Raw genomic sequence first — 9,389 nt, 5'->3', positions numbered from 1 at the left:
GCCGGTGCCAGTTCTGTCCCAGCACTCGAACCCCGGTGCCGGTGCCGGTTCTGTCCCAGCACTCGAACCCCGGTGCCGGTGCCGGTTCTGTCCCAGCACTCGAACCCCGGTGCCGGTCCCGGTTCTGTCCCAGCACTCGAACCCCGGTGCCGGTCCCAGTTCTGTCCCAGCACTCGAACCCCGGTGCCGGTCCCGGTTCTGTCCCAGCACTCGAACCCCGGTGCCGATCCCGGTTCTGTCCCAGCACTCGAACCCCGGTGCCGGTCCCGGTTCTGTCCCAGCACTCGAACCCCGGTGCCGGTGCCGGTTCTGTCCCAGCACTCGAACCCCGGTGCCGGTTCTGTCCCAGCACTCGAACCCCGCTGCCGGTCCCGGTTCTGTCCCAGCACTCGAACCCCGCTGCCGGTCCCGGTTCTGTCCCAGCACTCGAACCCCGGTGCCGGTGCCGGTTCTGTCCCAGCACTCGAACCCCGCTGCCGGTCCCGGTTCTGTCCCAGCACTCGAACCCCGGTGCCGGTGCCGGTTCTGTCCCAGCACTCGAACCCCGCTGCCGGTCCCGGTTCTGTCCCAGCACTCGAACCCCGGTGTCGGTGCCGGGGGTGGCGCGGCTCCTGCAGTTCCGCGCGCCGCCGCTGTGGGGCGCTGGTGGCGCGGCCGCCGCGGGGCCGTTGGGAGCGCGCCCCGCCCCCCCAACCCCGGTGTCCCGGTCCCGAACGTCCCCAAATGTCCCCAGACCTCCCCTGACCTTCCCGAACCTCTCCGAACCTGACCCAGCCCTTCCCGAGCGTCCCGGCGCGGAGCAGAGCTCGCCGTGGCTCACTCCCCCGTTTCCTCTCGCGGGCTCTGCAGTTGGGGTCGCCCCAAAGCTCCCGCTGCTTCCCGGGGGAGCTCCGGCAGCGCTGCCTTCCTCCAGCCCGGCTTCCCCGGCCGGGCGGGGACAGTCGGGCAGCATGGAGGTGGCTCGAGTTTTCCTCGTGCTGGAATTTCCCTTCACCTTCTGCTGCCGTTCCCGGGATGCTCCGGTTGCCCCCGGGGCACGGCTCTGTCACCGCAAACCGGAGGGGACGGGCCAGGGCCAGCTGCTGGGCTGCCACGGCAGATCCGCATCGGAGCTGCTTGGACTGGGAACAGCGGGGTGGGAATGGGATGGGAAACGGGACAGGGGCACTGGGGAAATACCGCAGGACTGTGGGGACAGGACAGGGGTCCTGGGTTGTAGGACAGGGGCACTGGTGCCTTCCTGGGAGCTTTGTGCCCAGGCTGTGCATCTGCTGGGGCTGTCCCAGCTTGGGCACGGGTTCCTGGCATGGGATTCACTCTGCCTGGCTTGGGCTAAATGCTGAGGAGTTCCTGAGCCAGGAGCTTCTTGCAGGTTCCCCCAGGAATCCAATGAACTCCAGGAAGGCTCCAGGGTGCCAGTGGCCATTCCAGCAGCCAAGTGACCCCAGCTCTCAGCCTGCCAGGATGGGCAGCATGGTGGCCCCCAGGCTGCACTGCTGCTCCCCACTCCACTCCTTCCCTCCACTCATTTTCTTCTCCCAGGCAAGGGGGTTTGGGAGGCTGGGAACAGCTCATGCCCAGGGCAAAGGGAATTTTAAACAGGGAGGCACAAAGGAACAGAATCCTGCTACCTGTCTCCCTGGCTGAGCCTTTGGAGTTACTGGCTTAGGAAGGTGCTGGATTGGGTTTGGATGCTTGGAAGTAACAGAGAATGGAAATAAAAAGGAGTGAGGAGTGTTAAAATAAAAGCAGGATTGAATGAAGACATTTCTTCAATGTCTTCAGGAGATACACTGAGGATCTGGAGCGTGTCCAGGGCAGGGAATGGAGCTGGGAAGGGGCTGGAGAATTCCTGAGGGAGCTGGGCAGGGGCTGAGCCTGGAGCAAAGGAGGCTCAGGGGGCCCTTGTGGCTCTGCACAAGTCCCTGCCAGGAGGGGACAGCCGGGGGGGTCGGGCTCTGCTCCCAGGGCACAGGGACAGGAGCAGAGGGAACGGCCTCAGGCTGGGCCAGGGCAGGCTCAGCTTGGCCAGCAGCAGGAATTTGCCCATGGAAAGGGGGCTCAGGCCTTGGCAGGGGCTGCCCAGGGAGCTCTGCAGTGCCCATCCCTGCAGGTGTCCCCTGGAGGTGGCACTGAGTGCTCTGGGCTGGGCACAAGGTGGCCATGGGGCACAGCTGGCACTGCCTGGGCTGGGAGGGCTTTGCCAGCCCCAGGGATTTGGGGATTCTGGGATCTGTGTCTGTTCCTATCCAGCAGCAAACACTGGAGGGAAAGGCTTGGAATAATTAGTTAAAGTGTAATTTTTTTTCTGGATGTGAACATTTTTAGGCACTTAAGAGGAACAAACTCAGGTTTGTTACAGTTTATCGGATCCCAAATGTGCTTCCAGCAGTCATTCCCAACCAAAGAACAAACCCACCCACCAGGCTCCTGGTACAAATCCACTTGCCACAAGAAGTGAGGAGCTGAAATACAGACTGAGAATGGGAAAATCTCCCAGTTTTAGGGAGCAGGTGGATCCTCAGAGAGCAGGAATGTTCCCTGCTGGGAGGGACTCTCCTCTGTGTGTCATTCCTGCAAGTCAGAGGGAACAGTTCTGGAGCAAATCCCTTCTGTAGAATGAATAAACCACAGAAAATGAATACAGACATTATACAAACATGGGGGGTTATTCACAGAGTCTGTCAGGAGGAAAATCACTCAAAAGCCCTGGGGAAAAAACCTCAGGACTGAACATGATCCTGACTTTGCTGCAGCTCCTGCCCTGGTGTGCAGACACACGCAGAGCCTGTGCTGCTGCAGTGCCTTATCAGCCCTTTGGACCCCATCCAGCCTGGATCAGCTCAGCTGCTCATTTGGGCACAACTTCTCCATTTCATTCCATCAGATTCCTTGAAAACTTTTTTGAAGACGCTTTTCCTGTCTAAAATGAAATCTCCTCTATTCCCTATTTGCTTGTCAGGGGTAGATCCCAGTCCAGTAGTAGGGATTGGCTCAAAACCAGTGAATTGTGAAGCTTTGGGAAGAAATGGATGAGATTTGAGTCTGGATGATTTTCACATTTGTTATTCTTTCAATTATTCCCTGGGAATTACACCCAGCCCAGGCAGTGCCAGCTGTGCCCCATGGCCACCCTGTGCCCAGCCCAGAGCACTCAGTGCCACCTCCAGGGGACACCTGCAGGGATGGGCACTGCAGAGCTCCCTGGGCAGCCCCTGCCAAGGCCTGAGCCCCCTTTCCATGGGCAAATTCCTGCTGCTGGCCAAGCTGAGCCTGCCCTGGCCCAGCCTGAGGCCGTTCCCTCTGCTCCTGTCCCTGTGCCCTGGGAGCAGAGCCCGACCCCCCCGGCTGTCCCCTCCTGGCAGGGACTTGTGCAGAGCCACAAGGGCCCCCTGAGCCTCCTTTGCTCCAGGCTCAGCCCCTGCCCAGCTCCCTCAGGAATTCTCCAGACCCTTCCCAGCTCCCTCAGGAATTCTCCAGCCTCTTCCCTGCTGCCTTCCCTGCCCTGGACACTGCCAGCACACAAGAACTGTCCTGGTGCTTCCAGCCACTCCAATAAGTGATAGTTACCAGGAAGCCCCACAGTTATCCCAAAAGCTGCCCTGAGAAATGAACATTTGGAGAGGTGCCAGGCTCTGAACTCCCATGTTTATGATCACACCACGCAGGCGATGCTTCCTTTCACCAAGGGGGGACAATGAGAAGCAAATGACAAAAGCATTTGATTTTATGTGTGTGGTCTTCATCAAATTAGCAAAAAAAAAAAAAAAAAAAAAAAAAAAACAGAAGAAAAAAAAAAAAAGCTGGGCGGGCAAGGGAGAGTTTGCAGGAGCATTAAAGAAATGGATTTTTAAAGGACCTTGAAAGGGGCTCGTGAATGGGGGAGCGCCTGATGGGTTTGCAGCCAGAGCAGGGGAGTGAGGAGCAGCTGTTCCAGCTCTGCTCACCAGCCCTAAACCTCTGGGAATCCCTGCAAAGGCTGCTGGCTGTGCAAACAGCATCTCTGGAGAGTCCCAAAGGGGGAAGTGTCCCCACACGCTGCTGTTTACATGTGGAAATCCGTGACAGCATCCGGCCCCTGCCCTCTGAGGGGTTTGGGGTTTTCCTTTCTTTTCCATGAAAAGTAGCTGGGATTGGCACGTGCAATAATTCCAACTTCTCCTCTTCCCCTGGGCTGGGAGTGAGCTGGCACTGAGGCTGCTCGGTGCTGCTTTCACGCTGCTCTCTAAAGTTTTTTGCACAAATGAAGAAGGTAAATACTGACGGATAATTAGAAAAAAAAGATGCTACAGGTGCTCTCTGTACAGCACAAGGTCCTGCACAGCATTTTACTCTTAATGAACTAGGGCTTCTCTTTGTCAAAATTAAACCCAATTAGTTCCCTTATTCCACATGCAGAAAATGCCTAATGAACGTGGGAGTGGCTCAGGTGCTGTAAACACAAATGAAAGGTCAGGGTAGAACAGCTTCTGGTTGTGAAATCCTGGTTTAAAAGGAGTGATGTTCCCACTGATCTCTTCCTGGTCCTTCTGGAGATCAAATTCCCAAACCAGCAGCAGCCACTCAGACCTCCCAATGGTGCAGGTGAGGTGTCAACCCCACCACTCACTAAATAAAAATGAAATTAAACCACACCATTTCTTCCACGGGCTCCAGCCAAAAGCTCTTGAGCAGCTCTCCAGAAAAGATGGCAGAGGAGAGGAAGATTTTTTCCATATTCAAAGTACATGGAATATTTCACTGTTATCCCCTTTTGTCATCTCATTAGGAGAACCAAAGGCTTCCCCTTTTCCAGTCTCCATTTGCATTTATAATAACGTGTTGCCATGGCAAAATCTGATAATCCTGGACTTCTTGGGTGCAATCACATCCTTCCAGGAGCACCAGGAGGGGAAAAGCCCAACCACCCTGGGTGCATCGGGGTTTTTCAGGGTGGCCCAGGTCCCTGCTGGGGCTCCAGGGCATTCCAGGAGCGTGGGGCTGGAGCCTCCTCCCGGCAGGACAAAGGCAGGCTGGACATGTCACACCAGTCAGGGATGTGTCACAGGAGTCAGGGCACAGGAAGCTGCAGGAGCTCCCTTTTGTCCCCAGCTCGTGCTATGAAATGTGGGATTAGGGAGGAAACAGCCCCCACCTACTCCTGGGCCCATTCAAGAGCAGTTCCCAAATTTTGTGACAAGGAGGGTTCTCCTGAGGGCCCCACTGACAGCACAGGGGGCTCAGGGGTTCATTAGAACCAGGTGATGGGAAGGACCCAGTGGTGACACTGCCCACATGGCACCGTGGCAGGACAGCAGTGTCCCCCCTGTCACCGAGTCCCTCAGCACTGGGGATTTCTCAGGTGGGACTGACACCTGGAGCAGGTTCCCTTCCTCCTGCTGGGGAGGGTGAGCAGGAGCTGGTTCCCTTCCTCCTGCTGGGAAGGTGAGTGGGGTCCCTCCCAGCCAGCCTGGCAGGGATCAGCCCCAGGGAACCCCCGAGGGTCCACCCCAAATCCCTCTGTTCCTCCTCATCCATCCCCAGGGTGTCAAATCCAGCCCCCAGGGATTGTCCCCTCCTCACTTCAGGACAAAAGGAAAGATTGTCCCTGGATCCCTGGCAGTGCCCAGGGCCAGGTTGGACACTGGGGCTGGAGCAGCCTGGCACAGTGGGAGGTGTCCCTGCCATGGCAGGGGGGGCACTGGGTGGGATTTAGGGTCCCTCTCAACCAAACCTTTCCCTCTTTCTGTGATTTCACTGAAAATAACAAACCATCCCCCAAAGAAGGCAGTGTCAGTGTGGATAATTTGAAGGCTGGTGCTAAAGCTGGGCAGGAGCCTCATCTCTTCCCTTTGTCACCCCTTGGCTGTGCTGGGCCTGCCCAGCACCTGCAGAGGAGAGCTGGGATCCCCCTGTGACTCCAGCTGGCTCTGAGGGGTGCCCTAAATCCCAAACATTCCTGTGGGAGAGCTCTGGGCTCTCCTGGGCCACTACAACTCCCTGTCTTGACACTCAGCTTGGCCAGCAGCAGGAATTTGCCCATGGAAAGGGGGCTCAGGCCTTGGCAGGGGCTGCCCAGGGAGCTCTGCAGTGCCCATCCCTGCAGGTGTCCCCTGGAGGTGGCACTGAGTGCTCTGGGCTGGGCACAAGGTGGCCATGGGGCACAGCTGGCACTGCCTGGGCTGGGAGGGCTTTGCCAGCCCCAGGGATTTGGGATCTGTGGAGCTGCAGGACACTGTCACTGTCACTGTCCCACCCCGGCAATCCCAAGCCCTCCTCCCGGAGGTTTCCCATCCATCTCCTCCCGTAGCCACGAGCCCACTGCAGGTGCCCACCCCAGACATCCCCTCCTGCCACCCCTCCCACCTCCAAACCCCCCAAGCCAAAATCCCACCTTTTCCTCGGACAAGGGAAAGTAGAGCAAAGAAAGAGCAAACTCCCGCTCCTGCTTGGCCGGGCAATTTGGGAATTGCAGCAGGAGTGCAGGAAAGGAAAAGGCGCGGCCTCACCTGCGCTCCAGGGAAAATTCATCTCCCCCGGGGCTTTTTCCAGCGGCTTGGAAGGAGGAAAAGGGGCTTTTGGAAGCTCTTTTTCATCGGAGAGCGTGTCGGCAATTAAAGCTGACTCTGCTTATTCATTAGATCACATTAAAAACCGCAGCAAAAGTGGAGGGGGAACTCTCTAAACAAATTTGGGCCACTCTCCCCTCATTCATCGCCAGTTAGGAGCCGTCAATGCGCTCCATTTGTGCTCTAACTGCTTCTGAAGCACAACCATATGGTTGCGTTAAAACATCTTTTTCGTGCTTAATTTGAGGCACTGATGGTCCCTAATCAGCCGTGTGCGGATGAGCCCCCTAATTGATGACTAATGAGTCACGTGCATCCCGAATTAATCCCGTTAATCACCGGCGTTGGTTGGCGCTTCCAACGGCCGCGCTGCAGGTGGAGGGGCTGGGGCTGGGGCTGGGGCTGGGGCTGGCCCTGGCCCTGGCCCTGGCCCTGTTCTTGCTCCTGCCCATGGGGCTGCCCCTGCCCCCCTCCCGCTTTTCCTGGGCACGGGGGAGCCTCATCAGGACTTTGGGATGGGGCCGTGGCTGTGCTGGTACAGAGGGATTTGAGCTCCCCGGTGTCAGCTCGTCCCTGTGATTCCTGTCCCTGCTTATCAGGAAATGCTTCGGGTTGGGAAAGACCTTAAAGCCACCTCATCCCACCCCTGCCATGACAGGGACACCTCCCACTGTTCCAGGCTGCTCCAGCCCCAGTGTCCAGCCTGGCCTTGGGCACTGCCAGGGATCCAGGGGCAGCCCCAGCTGTTCTGGACACCCTGTGCCAGGGCCTGCCCACCCTGCCAGGGAACAATTCCTCATTGCCAAGGTCCCACCCAGCCCTGCCCTCTGGCACTGGGAGCCATTCCCTGGCTCCTGTCCCTCTGTCCTTGTCCCCAGTCCCTCTGAGCTCTCCTGGAGCCCCTTCAGGCCCTGCCAGGGGCTCTGAGCTCTCCCTGGAGCTTCTCCTCTCCAGGTGAGCACCCCCAGCTGAAATGCTGGCATGAGGCTTTTCCTGATTCCGCAGGGAAAGCAAAGCAGGGACGAGATGCCTCTGCTGCCATCCAGCAGCTCAGGGCTCCTCATGTCTCTCCCTGGATCTGGGGCTGCTGATCCCTGCTCTGGGTTTGTTCTCCCCCCGGTGCCACGGCCCATCCCAGTTCCAAGGGTTGAAAGGATTTTGACCCAGCCAGGTCTGGGTGCTGCCCAGCAGGAGGAGAGCTTGGCTGCTGCCCTTCCCCTCCACAAAAACCAGGCTGGGACACTTTCCTGGGGGTTTTCCTGGCAGTTCCCTGAGCAGACACTGCAGCTGCCACGAGGAGACTTTGCTGCATTCCCAAATTAATGTCCCTGCTTAGACCAGGACAGAAACTCGACTTCAGGCTAAATTCTAAATTCCATTTAATCAAAGCGGATACTTGTGCTCTGGCACTTAAAATAAGTAAAAACCAGTCAATAATGACTTGTCTGGTGTTCATTAGGGCACAGAAACATTGGCACTGTGTTATTTTTCCATTGCTGCCTCCGAGCCTTTCATATGGAGGCTGGATTGATTATCCCTATCTGTCAGAAGCATCCAGCTCTGGCATGATTGACCTTACACTGTTAATTGCACAATTATCTTTCAACTCTGCAATGAAGTGCTGCTCATTCTTATGTTTTGAATTTTAAAAATCCTACTGTTGAACTCCTGTGCACAGACCTTTAGCTGCAGTGAATAAAAATCCCTGTTTCCCTTCTTCCTCACACTAATAAACACCTCTGGGCTGTGTTGTCTTTCTATTTTTAGTGGGAACAGGGCTCCAGACTGGTTTAGCAGCACAGAAACATTCCAGGTACAGGTGCTGCTGCCTGGGGGTCTTGGAGAGCTACAAGCCAGAAGGTAAATTTACATCAAGAGGGTTTGAATGCTTTAAATTAAAAGGTGAAAAGCTCAACAGCATTGTCATGGAAAATTGTTCCAAAATGTTGTGGTGACCAAGGCTGGAATTGTCCCCTGTGCTGGAACCCCTCAAGGGCTGTGCCCAGTTCTGCTCCTGCAGGAGAGACCTGGAGGGGCTGGAGAATGTCCAGGGCAGGGAACGCAGCTGGGAAGGGGCTGGAGAATTCCTGAGGGAGCTGGGCAGGGGCTGGAGAATTCCTGAGGGAGCTGGGCAGGGGCTGAGCCTGGAGCAAAGGAGGCTCAGGGGGCCCTTGTGGCTCTGCACAAGTCCCTGCCAGGAGGGGACAGCCGGGGGGGTCGGGCTCTGCTCCCAGGGCACAGGGACAGGAGCAGAGGGAACGGCCTCTGTTTTTGAGGAGGGAATTCACACCCATCCCAAATAAATCCCTTCGAAGGTGCAGGTCCTGCCCGGGGCCCTGACACCCCACCTCAGGTCAGGCCTGGTGGGAGCAGGGCAGAGCCCCCACTGGGGGGATGTGGAGATGTTTGGTACCAACCCCTCCAGGATTTCACAGATTCCCAGGGCTGCTGGAAAAGCTGTCCCTACTCCCCTCTAATCCCAGCAGAGTGAGGGCACCACTCTGCACAGAATCCCAAATCCCTGGGGCTGGCAAAGCCCTCCCAGCCCAGGCAGTGCCAGCTGTGCCCTATGGCCACCCTGTGCCCAGCCCAGAGCACTCAGTGCCACCTCCAGGGGACACCTGCAGGGATGGGCACTGCAGAACTCCCTGGGCAGCCCCTGCCAAGGCCTGAGCCCCCTTTCCATGGGCAAATTCCTGCTGCTGGCCAAGCTGAGCCTGCCCTGGCCCAGCCTGAGGCCGTTCCCTCTGCTCCTGTCCCTGTGCCCTGGGAGCAGAGCCCGACCCCCCCGGCTGTCCCCTCCTGGCAGGGACTTGTGCAGAGCCACAAGGGCCCCCTGAG

Source organism: Serinus canaria, chromosome 1, assembly GCF_022539315.1.
Source record: "Serinus canaria isolate serCan28SL12 chromosome 1, serCan2020, whole genome shotgun sequence".
Lineage (NCBI taxonomy): Eukaryota > Metazoa > Chordata > Aves > Passeriformes > Fringillidae > Serinus > Serinus canaria.
Note: the sequence above shows the minus strand (reverse complement) of the source record.